We start from the raw sequence: 12471 nt of genomic DNA, 5'->3' as shown, positions 1-12471 counted from the left end.
CTTTGCTCTAATTAGGCAAATTTATTAAAAAACAAACTCATAGCCACCGCTGTAATGTCAATTCTGACTCCTAGAGGCCTCACAGGACAGAGTGGAACTGCTCCTTCCAGCTTCTGAGACTGCAGGTCTTTGGAGGAGCAGACTGTCTCATCTTTCTCCAGTGGAGGAGCTGGTGAACTTGAACCACTGACCTTGCAGACAGCAGTCCAATGCTTAACTGGCTGCACTTGCAGGGCTCCTTGACCTAGTTACTAGGATAACATACCTAAATCAAAATGTTGGAAGGTCAAGTTCATCTAGAGCAGTGGTTCTCAATCTTCCTCATGCCATGACTCTTTAATATAGTTCCTTATGTTGTAGTGACCCCCCCAGTCATAAAATTATTTTGTTGCTACCTCATCCCTATAGTATTATTACTGTTATGAATTGGGTGACCCCTGTGAAAGGGTCATTTGACCCCCCCCCAAACAGGTCATGACCCACAGGTTGAAAACCCCTGCCATAGAGGCCTCTTGGAAGAAAGATCTGTCAACCTGCTTTCAAGAAATCAGCCACTGAACAGGCCACAGAGCACAGTTCTCTGTGGACAGGAACGTGACTGCGACTGGTTTCATTGGTTTACGATGTAGTTGGTTAACTAATGTCTTATTATGCCCACTAAAGTACCCTGGAGGGACCACGGCGAAGTGCTTGGTTAGTAAACAGTTCAAACTCCTCAACGTCTGGCTCTGCAGAAGAGAAAAAACCCAGTGATGTGCCTCCCACGTTCCTAAAACATATGACAGGCTAGGAAACCTTCTGGTGCCATTCTATTTGAGCCAACGCAGTCACTGTGTACCCTGCACTGCCAGCCAAGCAAACACGTCTGTCTTATAGGAAGCGCAGCCAGATGTTCCTTGGAGGGGAGGATGGCAAGGGTTTGTCTCCTCTGCTGTGGAGGTCACTCCCTGGAGAAGGACCTCATGCTTGGTGAATGGAGGGGCAGCTGAAAAGAGGAGGGCTTCAACATGATGGATGGACACGTGGTTCCAACAATGGGCTCAAACACAACCACCATTGTGAGGCTGCTGCGGGGCGGAGCCGTTGTCCGTATCGGCACTGCCAGTCAGAACGGACTTTTTATCACCTAATAACAACAACAACAAAGTAGGCGTCTCAAACTACCCAAGGGCACACGGCCACAATTATGTCCACTAGACCTTGAACTCCATGAGAGCGGGACTCTGCTTGCTGCCATTTGCCATTGTGTCCCCGGCACTTAGCAGAGGGCCGGGTAAGGAATTGGTCTTCCATAAAGATTTGTTTAGTAACAAGGGGGAGGCATTGCTTTTCTGGAGTGCTTTTGGGCAAGGGGACAGTGAGCATCCTGAGGGAAACCTGAACCATGGGTAGTTGGCAAAGGTCTAGAAAGTTTGACCCAGGATCAGCCTCCCAGGTCCTGCAAAAGTTGTATCCCTCCCATTGCCCTCTGGCCCCATCTCAGAGAGAGAGAGCCCTTTAAACCAGACCCCTCAAACTGATTTCACTAACGAACCTGGAAGACAAGGGCGGCACCTGGCAGCACAGCCTGGGACCCTACGTGGCTGGTGGGTAAGGGAAGATGTAACGTGGCATGGGACCCAGCACCGCATGCCAGCACAGCTTGGCCCTTGTATGGCCCAGCAGAACTTGGGCAGACATACATGGAAGAGAGATGGCACTGCCAGCAGCACTGGCATACAAGTCGCTCCCGAGGCCTCTGCAGCCCGGGCAGCGTCAGTGGTCATCCGCAGGGGAAGGAAGGGTGGGTCTACATATCAAGAAGGCTCGCTCACTGCCATTGAGGCCGGTTGGACTCACAGCAACCCCACAGGGACAAGCAGAGCTGTGCGGGTGGGTTTCTGAGACTGTAATTCTTGATGGGAGTAGAAACGCTTCTCTTTCTCCCCCAGAGCAGCTGGTGATTTCGAACCGCTGGCCTTTCAGCTACCAGCCTAACGCGTAATCCAGTACACTACCAGGGAGCCTTCATCAAGGAGACAGTGTGTGTGAACGCCTCACAAAAGGGACCTGGGAGCACCGCTCTCCTCCAGAAGTAGGGGGTCTATATGTCCTACAATAGTAGGTGGAAAGAGAGCCTGAATAGAACATGACAATACTTTTTTTTTCTTTAATTAATAAAAGAAAGAAAGATAGTTGCCATCGAGCCGATTCTGAATCAGGGTAGCCTCACATGTCAGGTACAACTGTGCTTCACAGGATGCTGGTGGCCGAGTTTTCCATTAGCAACTCATCAGCCCTCTTCTTCAGCGGTGTGTCTGGTGAACTTGAAGCTGCAACCTTTCCATTAACAACCAAGCAGGCAGCCATCTGCGCCGCCCTGGACACGCCCTTATGACACACAGGACCCCGCTGTTAATACACATTGTGTGAACAAAACACAACAAAGACTTTGCACATCACACACACTGTCAGCACCACGACCTATGCCACTCCCTGAAATGCAAGACAAGAACGTTCAGCTGTGGAAAATCGAAGACCTACGCTTTTCATTTTAACCTAGAGTCATTCATCAGCTCATCCTAATATTGAGGAAAGGGCGTGGAACTATAAAAGAACCCAGGTGTGCTCATACGCTCTTGAAAACAGCACCACCAGAAGGCGCCTTAGAGGCTGGCCTGGTGAGGCGACATTTCTTGGACCTTGGCGATGTCATCAGCCCACAGAAGGACATGTTGCAGGTACACTCAAGCACCGCCAGACTGCGGGCACGGCTGAGGGCTCGCACCCAGTGTTTTACAGGGTCACTGTCCGTTGGGAGCCAAGTCCAATGGCGTCTAACATCCGCAGCATGCTCCCTTACGCCATCAGTCTCCTTGAAATAGTTCTTTCCTGCAACTCTCCCAACATTTCACTTTATACAGCAAAAGTACCCAGACACATGTTCCCACTTAGGAAAACATGTCCAACTTCACACCGTCTTGTAAAACGATCCCAATCAAAGGGAGCCCTCTCTCAAGCACTTGATAGCACCTGATGTTCTATGTCTGTTGGCACGGGGCGTATTCAAATATAGTTTCTGGCCCGATCCTCGCTGACCTAATCCTGACAGCTGGTGGTTCACTGGAAGGTATAAATCAGACATTCCCCCCTTCTTTCACCCGAGTCCGGCCAGTGGTGGTTATTTCTTGAGAATGAGAGAAGCGGATCATCCTAGAACGAACACGCTTTCCTGAAACGTCCTTCTTTTCAAGAGCAAAGGCAGCGTGTGAGAGGAAGTGCCCCTCCTTGCTGGCAGGGTCCCGGATGCAGTTCCTCTTACATGCCCTGAGCACATTGCAAAACATGCTGTGGAAACTAGCTCCACACCGAGCCCTGAGAGTGTATAATAAGCTTTTTTCTTAAAAAGAAAAGAGGAACTCAATGCCACTCATTTTATTCAGAGTAAAGCTGCATCCCGTCGCCTTCTTCACCCTACATGACACCTCACACCCTCTTCTTGGCTAAGGTGTGAGGAGTTCATTTTCAAAGGATCTGGAAAGCCGGCTACTTTGTGAATCTGGATTTGACCGCTCAGCTTTCAAGTTGGAATTTGTCACCGCTTCTCATGGTGCCTGTGATCAGGGTGGGCTTTGCTTGTGAAGCATTGAGCAAGGGCAGGTGCCAGGATGTATGCCCTGTACAGTAATTAGGAGGGAGAGCTCATGCAGATGCATTTTGAAGACACCTCCCCTCTGTAACCTCCACCCGACTGGCTCTAGTGGGTGTCCCTGAGGAAGAGCGGCTGGAGCTTTGAAAATTCCCTGGAAGTTTTTTGTTATCATTTCAATCCTTTTGGAAGCCCCTACAAAGACGTTAACCATTGGCCCCTGATTTGCTGGACATGGTTTCGCCAGTTACCACCTGTGTGTCCTGACGCGTGGAAGCCGAACCTGTACTGAATAGGGTTTCCCAGGGCTGGTAAGTGGTTCGCCGGGGTTCTCTTCAGAAGCATCTCTGCAGGGACACAAAAGTCTACCCTTTCTAGTGCACGAACCATTTGCACACCCAAGGACTCCAGGGCGCTATTTGATCTTAGAAAACATTACCTAACCTGAGCACAGATGTCTGCCTCTGTCTTGTTGGCGATTCATATCGTAGTGGGCTCATCCACTATTTGTCCTTTTGCGACTGACTCGTTTCGTTCAGCACCGTGGTTTCTAGGTCCATCCACGTCATGAGGGGTTTCATCCCTGGGTGTCAGGGAAGCACAGTGTGGCAGATATACAATCGTTTGTCAATTTGAGGATTAAGAGTGTAGGAGTGGAGCTTAGCCTGTCAATCAGATCATAGCCAATGAGGCCTCTGTGTGGGCCTGGCCTCCTCCTGAGAATTCTGGGAAATCCGGTACTTTCTCCTTGGAGGTGGGATACACTTCTCTCTGCCATTCCCTGGGAAACGTAGCAGGTGACAAGACACATGGGCACGCCCTGATGCATAAACCCCTGCCAACACTGAGATGTTTCCAATGCCACTGGATCCATAAGACTTCCGACCCATTGGTCTGTCATCTTCCAGCATTCGGCATCATTGCATGTGTTTCATGAGTTTGAAGAGGATTTAATAGATTGATATCAGACATATGGACTAATATTGGACTTGGGAACTTGATCTGGACTGGGCTGGGATGTTTTCTCAATGTTCAATTGCTCTTGTATATAAACCTCTTCTTTATACACTTGAATGTCTCCCTGATTTGTTTCTCTAGTCTCCCCAGATTAACACACACAGTATTCCATTATGTGTATATATCAGAGTCTCTTTAGCCATTCTTCTACTGATGGCCATTTGAGCTGATTCTGGCTTCTTGCTATTGTGAACTGTGCTGTACTATAATGAACAAAGGAGAACCGATGTCTGTCCAGGTTCTGTCTCTCTCTTACTTCTTTCGGACATAGGTCCGGGAGAGGTATTGCTAGGTTGTGTGCTGTTTCTGTTCCTAGTTGTTTTAGGTCATCTCACTGCCATCGAGTCGATGCCGATTCATAGTGACCCTACAGGACAAGGTAGAAGCGCCCCTATGAGTTTCCAAGACAGTACATTTTTATGGGAGTAGAAAGCCCCATCTTTCTTCTGTCGAGTGGCTGGTGGTTTCGAACTGCTGACCTTGTAGTTAGCAGCCCAACATGTAACCACTATGCCACCCCGGCTCTTCTCATATCGTTGTGGCAGCACCATATGAACAATCAGAATAGCCATACAGGTTTGCAGGCCCACCCGCAGTGTAGGAGTTACAATCTCTCTGTATTCCTCTGTAGCATTTGTTGTTCTTCTCCTCCCCCTTCTTTAAATTGGGCTATCATTGTGGGTATAAGGTGACATCTTACCATTGTTTTGATTTGCATCTCCTGTATGGCTACTGATTGTGAGTATATTTTTTTTCATGTGTTTGTTAGCTATTTGAAAGACTGTGTTCGTGTCTTTTGCCCACTTTTTAATTTTATTATTTGGGTTTTTTTTTTTCTTATTGGGGTCTTGCAGAATCTTAGAGATTTTAGTACTTAGTCCCTTGTCCATTGTGTCATTCCTAAATATTTTTTTCCCAATCCGGGGACTCTTGAGTTGCTCTTTTGATGAGATCTTTTGGTGTGCAAGTGTTTTGTTTTCAGTAGATCCTACTCATCTGTTTTGCCTTCCACTGTGTGTGCTTCCTCTATTATACCCTCCAACTGGGCCCTTAAGCTTGCTCGAATTTTCTCATTGATGAGCTCCATAGCTCCAGGGTTTACATTTAGGCCTCTAATCCATCTAGCGTTCGTTTTTGTGCATGGGGTAGGCATGGGTCAGTTGAATTCTTCTGTGTATGGAGGTCCAATGTTTTCAGCCCCCCTTTTTGGAAAGGGTGTCTTTTTCCATTTGTTGTCTTTGGGTCCTTTGTGAAAACTAGTCACCTATAGGTAGATGAACTCATTCCTGGATTTTCTATTCGATTCCATTGGTCTTATGTGGCTATCATTCTACCAGGCCATTTTGAGTACTGTGGCTGTGTGGTAGGTTTTGAGGTTGGGTAAAACGAGGCCTACTTCTCTTTTGTTTTCTTGTAATAATGTTTCATAGTTTTAGTTGTACAGGGTTTTGGTTATGTTGGTTAGGTTTATTCCTATATATTTCATCTTCTGTTGGTTATGTAATGAAAATAATACAAGTTACAAGCAAACTAAAACTATGGAACATTATTACAAAATAGGTGAGAGCACATAGGGAGCACAGTTAGGCGAATCCTAAAATGTAATCAAACACCTAGTTGGATTGAGCTAAAGGTTTTGAAGGCAAAGGCCCATGGTCTTCAGGACCAACGTCTAGGTCTAGTGGTGCAACACGGTACACAGATGACGTTCTACATCCTAGTTTGGTGAGTCGTGTTTGGAATCTTAAACACTTGCAAGCAGCCATCTAAGATACAACAATATCTCTTCCTTCCCAGAGTAAAGGAGAGTGAAGCAAGCTAAGATTCAAGGAAGCAATTAGTCCAAAGAACTAATGGCCCACATGAATCACAGCATCCTTTAGCCCACTGACTCAAAAAAATGAAGGGGTGCCTGGCTACCAACACTGACTGTTCTATACAGAGACACAATAAAAGTCACGGCAAACATGTGGGAGAAAAAAATGTCAAACAAAACTCAAATTTATAAGGGAGGCTAAATTTCCTGGTCCAATGGAGACTAAAGAGACTACTGTCCTAAGTCACCTTTTTAACGTGGAGTCAATCCTGAAGGTCACCTCTCAATTAAATAATAGACTGGCTTATGAAATAAATAATAGCACACCTGGCTCCTTAGAATGACCAACTCTGTAATACTGTAGGAGCAACATTTTCCCCAAAAACAAAGATGAGGTGCGTGGGTTTGGATTTGTGGCAGGTCCGATCCCACGGGCCTCTCACAGTGTCCCATGCGAAAGCAAACTGTCACCCCGAGTCATTGCCTGGCTTTACCCAGTGGGTTTAAGGCACTGAAGCGGGTTGCACAGTAAAAACAAGACAAAAAAACAAAGATGAGAAGGCAGGAAGGGGTGGCCACAGGTCAAGGGCTGACACATTGTGGAGACTGCAAACTACATCATGGGACAATCTGTCCATTAATTATTGAATGGGGAATAACTCTACTGGGTCCATTCTTACCTAAAGCAGAGCAGAATGTTTGAAAAGAGTATGTTCGAATCATTCAAAGCACAAAGAGAAGAACATAGATTAAAATATAACAGTTCTTTTTCCTCCTTCTATTCCTGATCCGCAAACTCCCAATCCCAGCTCAGTTCTACAGTTCTATTTTCTCTACAAGCCACGTTCAGATTTCGGGATACCCCTGAGGGGGAAAAAGAATCACAAAAACATGGACCTTGGTCCCAGAAACAATTTCACGGCTCCCACGATTCCCTGTACTTCCACGTGGCTCTGTCCTTCGTGTCCTTGTCTCTGACCCACTGCCTGTTCACAGCATTCACTCCCATCCATCCCCCGCTTATTCTCAACAGGTAACAGCTTCTTATGAAGAGGCTTCCAAAAGTTCATGGAAAAGTGGAGTAGAGAGATAATGATATTTCTCTGGTGACTTTTTTGAAGTCTCCTTGTATTTCCCAGAGACACTGGGGCATTATCAGGTCTGACACAACATTCTTTCCCCTCAACCACACAAGCCCCGTCCCCCAACCCCATCATATTTATGAATGTGAACCACTTGGGGAGCTATAAAAATTATTGATGCCTAGGCTCTTAATTATACATGAGGTGTAGTCTGTCCTTCAGACATCTTCAAGGATCCTTAGATAATTCTAGTGGGCCGCCAAGAGAATCATTGTACTTAATTGGGAATCATAAATCAGAATCAGAGTTGTACACACAAACTAGCAAAAAAGCTCGTGTTCTTGGGCACCGTGGAGCTGGTCCAACTCAGAAGGACCTCCTGTGACAAAGTAGAACTCACCCTGAGCAATCCCAGCCTGAAATCTCGGCAGTTGCAGATCTTGAGGTCTTTCTCCCACAGAGCTCCGGGGTGGGTTTGAACCCCCAACCTTTCAGGTAACACACAGGCATGTAGCCATCGTGCCACCAGGGCTCCTGTACAAACAACTGCACAGGTTCAAGTCCCATCCACAGAGTTTGATTCTGTTCATGAGGGTGGATTGAGCTTGGCCCGGATAGTTTTGAGACACTTTGTTATTGTAGTTCTAGAGGAAAGCCCAAAAGAAGTGACTAGAAATACAAACTAGTTAAGGATCTCAAAGTTTTAGCAGACCAAATAAAGAAATATGCTGATCGACCTGGCTAACACAAGAAGGGGCTTCACAATGTTGGTGGAAAATGAAATGGAAAGATCATGGAAATTCTCCAAGAACATCTCCTATTCCTCTCATATTAACTAAAATTAAACCCACAGCAGTTGAGTCAATTCCCATTCATAGCGACCCTATAGAACAGTGAAGAATTGCCCCCACCGAATTTAGAACCTTTTGGTTAGCAGCTGAATGCTTAACTACTGTGCAACCAGGATGAATTTGCACCCACACAGAGAAATAATCCAACCCCTTTTTATGATCAGATGGTTACTTTAAAATTTTTTGAGGGGGGAAAATGGTAAATATCACTTTGGAGAGAAAGGAAACTTTTAAGCAAAACAAGAAAGACAATTCATAAAGTAAATATTGATTGGACAATATAGGAGCACCATAATAAAATTAAAAGGAAAACAATAAGTCTGAAAATAAATCCACATTTACGACAGACCAGAGTTTAGAATTTACAGAACTCACGAATCAGCGGTGTGTTTTTAAATATGAGAGAACAGACATAACAACAGAGCAACAGGTTCAAGAACACAAATAAATGATTTTTAAAAAAATAGCCAGTAAATATGTTCAACCTGACTAGGGCTTTAAAAATCATATTACAAAGCAGTAAGATTAATTTTTTGCCTTTGAAGTTGGCAAAGTAAAAATGACTAGATTCTCCTGCATGACAAGGTTGAAGATAAACTGGGGCTTTCTTTTGGTATTGCTGTTTGGGGTAAACTGGAGCCTTGTTTAAAGCAATTCAACTCAAACCTTAAAGCCTGGAGCCTAAAATTCCACATGTACACATTGAACTTAGGAAAGCAAGGATCTGGGCTAGCGAGATCCCTGTTGCACTTGGCGCAAGACTCCGGGTATTAAAGAAGCTACACAGAAGGAACTGGACGAGGGCCATTGTGAGCAGATTTATTTGAGAACTTCACTCTGCCAGCATCATACCTGGCACCTCTCACTGAGACGACCATGGAAACCACCTTTGATGTTTTCCATTCAAATAGCCCGTTGATCTCACAACGTGAGCCCTCTCTGACTATGCAGCCCTCCCTAGTGTGGGCAGACCACTCTTGCCGCAGTGCCTTGGGACCCCCTTCAAGTTGCTTTCTTCAGGCCAAGGATCTGGGCATGTGCAAATGCTCCGGGTCTTCTGAGGACACGCTGGGCAGTCATCATCATGACATCATTCGGCGCTTGTCCAATGGCACTTAACTCCCTCGGGACCTAGGCTCTGCTTTCCAGACTCTATCCATTGTCCTTTTCGATGTAGACCATCTACACGACGTGTACGTGTATATGTAAATGCGTATGGTCATGTATGCATAAGCACGAATCATGGCCTAGTTCCCAGTCTCCTCTACCCAGGTCAATAAACAAAACAAAACTCCTTGCACTGACCAATTCCAACTCATAGTGACCCGTTAGGGCAGGGGTGGGGGGGCATGTCTGGCCGAGGGCCACATCACGCCCACCCAATCATCACTGAACGTGCACCTCATCAAAGAGAAGCAGTTACATGTTTGCCCAGACAAATTTTTAAGCTGATCACTTTGAATGTCTTACAAGTAACCTTAAAATATCCAGATGGCTCTTGGCAGAAAAAAAAGGTTCCCCGTCTCTATTACATAGGAGGCCTGGTGGTGTCGTGGCTACACATTGGGCTGTAAGCTGAAAGGTTGGCAGTTCAAAACCACCAGCTGCTGCTCAGAAGGAAGATGGGGCTTTGTACTCCCGTAACCAGTTACAGTCTCAGAAACCCACTGGGGGTTGCCATGAGCCAGTATTGACTCCATGGCAGCGAGTTTGTTTGTTGTGTGTTCCCTCTATTAGACAGGGTTTTCAAGGCTGCAAATATTTACCTCATCTTTTTTGGCAGAGGTGTTGGTGGGTTTGAACCACCGACCTTGCCATGAGCGGTCCAGTGCTTATCTTACAGTGCAGCACGGCGCCTTGCGCACCTCAAACAATGTAAAAGGTTTACTCACATCCGATCCTCTTGCCTCCCGCCCTTCTGAACTGGAGGTGTCACACGGTGTCTATAAACAGGTGAGGGGGCGGGAATGAGTCCTCTAACCACAGGGGGTTGTTATCTGAATACATCCTGGGCCACTAATACAGTGGAATATTATTCCACCAGAGAAAAATGATGAAGCGGATCGTGTCACAATAAGAAGTAGATCCACCATATATTATGGAGTAAAGTTATAAAACAGATTTTCTTAACAGAAGAATGTCTATGTACAAATTCCATCAGTTATAAATTGCCAATATGGGGGTTTTGTGGCTGATTTCAATGTTCTTATTTCTGCTGCTTATCTGGACTTTATAACTTTTCTAAATGACTTATTTTATAAAACAGACCACTATCACAATGAATGGCACATAACCACACACACCCCCGGCCAGGGGGGAGAACAACAGAAACAGAGGGGATGGGAGACAGCGGTCAATGTGAGATTTGAAAATAAGTAACAATCTACAATCTATCAGGGGGCACAAGGGTTGGGGATAGGGAGGAGGGAGGAAAAAAGGTGGAGCTGATCCCAAGGACTCAATGGAAAGTAAATGTCTAGAAAGGAACGAGGGAATATATGTACCAATATGTTGGATACAATTGATGTATGGTTTGTAGCAAGAGTTGTAAGAGTCCCCCAATAAAATGATTAATAAAAAAACCCCAGAACATTGTAAGGGAAACAATTCAAAATGGAATGCCAATCTGTGCGTGTGTGTGTGTATGTGTGTTTCAACCTCCAACCTGCGTGTTTTCCACCACGGTGAGCCCCATTGAACTTCAAAATTGTACTTGACCAGAGCAGTAGTAGCCGCAAGTCCTCACTTTGCCTCGGGTGGGGCAGGAGTACTAGGAGCTGAGAGGCCACCTGAGGTACAATACTGATCTTGAAATGAGACCAACCTAGAACTCTGTCAGGTCCTGCATGAATCGTTTCTCTACCTTTAGCAGCACAATCATGTTTCATTTCCCCCCAAATGCAATCTGACGTAGATGACAAATCACCAACAGCCGTCGTCTGGTTCTGGTTGAAGGAAGAGCTGCACCACCCAGACACCCCCAATTCAGGCCCCCAAGTTGTCATAGGAGCTCTTGCAGAAGCATTGATGGGTTTTCAAAACAACAATTTGAAAAACAAACAACACAGGAGTTGGTTGCAAGAAGGCAACTTCTGTTTAGGCAACAAAGTCCATCTGAAGCTACTCTTGCCTCTCCAGCATAGCTCTCCCCTGCAGAGTCCTGAGTCCCTCGGCCCTCTATCTAGAAGCCTTCTTCACTACATCTGCCTCCAAACTCGTACAAATCCCAGAGATTCTCTTTCGTCCTTTCTGACCTCCAGGGCCTTAGAAAGGGACGTGTTTCGCCTCATTTGTAGCCCGTAGTCCTTTATTGATTACAACACTCTTAAAGAATTGTGCCGTAGGAAGTCTAAACTGCTCTAAAAATACTGTCCGAATGAACCCTGTGGCTGGAATTGACAATGCCCCGCCTGACCATGAACTCCCCCACCTGTCCGTTTATACCCACTCGTTTATAAGGGAGTGTAGGAGTCCAGGAGTCGTAACCGTGGTGCACACCCCCATAAGAAGAAATTAGCAGATCCCACGGGAAGTCGTTACTTTAACAGAAGAAGGAATATATGTCCCTACCAGACCCAGCCACAAAACGTAAAGGCAGGAGGGGAAATGGTGGTTCCCAGGGGAGTAAAATGTTCTTCACTTGGAATCACTGGACCCCAATCAATCTGTGAGCAAATGTGTGTTCTGGGGATAGAAGTGGCATTCCCGAACCACAATAACTGTTTCATTTCTTTGCTCAAGATGCTTTGGAAAAGCAAAACTCGGGGCGGGGGGTCACTTGTACAATGAGCAGAAGAAAGGTGGTCAGTCTATGGCATCGGGAGGCCATCGATCCGTATCCCAGAGGAAGTTAAAGCAATGCTAGCAATGCCTACAGGAAAGGATCTAGCAGGGGGGATGGGAAACTGGCAGACCAAATGGCTAGGGCTCTTGAGATGGAGCTTTAAGTGTCCCATTGCCTCCACCGCCGCCTCCTGGACCACATCTTCTCTACCTTGTCGCTGGTGCTCCCCAAGCTTCACAACTATCATCTCCCACCCAAAACCAAAGTGCAAAATTCCGAAACTCCGAGGGCCA

The 12471-nt window shown here is 46.1% G+C and overlaps 1 protein-coding gene and 1 non-coding gene across 2 annotated transcripts in view; one reads left to right on the top strand and one right to left on the bottom strand.

Annotated features, from left to right (window-relative positions):
- Window positions 1-12471, bottom strand: part of TMEM236 (transmembrane protein 236) — a 47560-nt gene that overhangs the window by 13202 nt on the left and 21887 nt on the right. The window lies entirely within an intron of this gene.
- Window positions 6859-6992, top strand: LOC142452186 (small nucleolar RNA SNORA42/SNORA80 family). Its single transcript, XR_012785218.1, has one exon. It is a non-coding gene; the product is annotated as a small nucleolar RNA SNORA42/SNORA80 family (small nucleolar RNA).

This window comes from Tenrec ecaudatus, chromosome 6 (genome assembly GCF_050624435.1).
Source record: "Tenrec ecaudatus isolate mTenEca1 chromosome 6, mTenEca1.hap1, whole genome shotgun sequence".
NCBI classification, from domain to species: Eukaryota; Metazoa; Chordata; class Mammalia; order Afrosoricida; family Tenrecidae; genus Tenrec; species Tenrec ecaudatus.
This window is presented reverse-complemented; position numbering and strand designations above follow the sequence as displayed.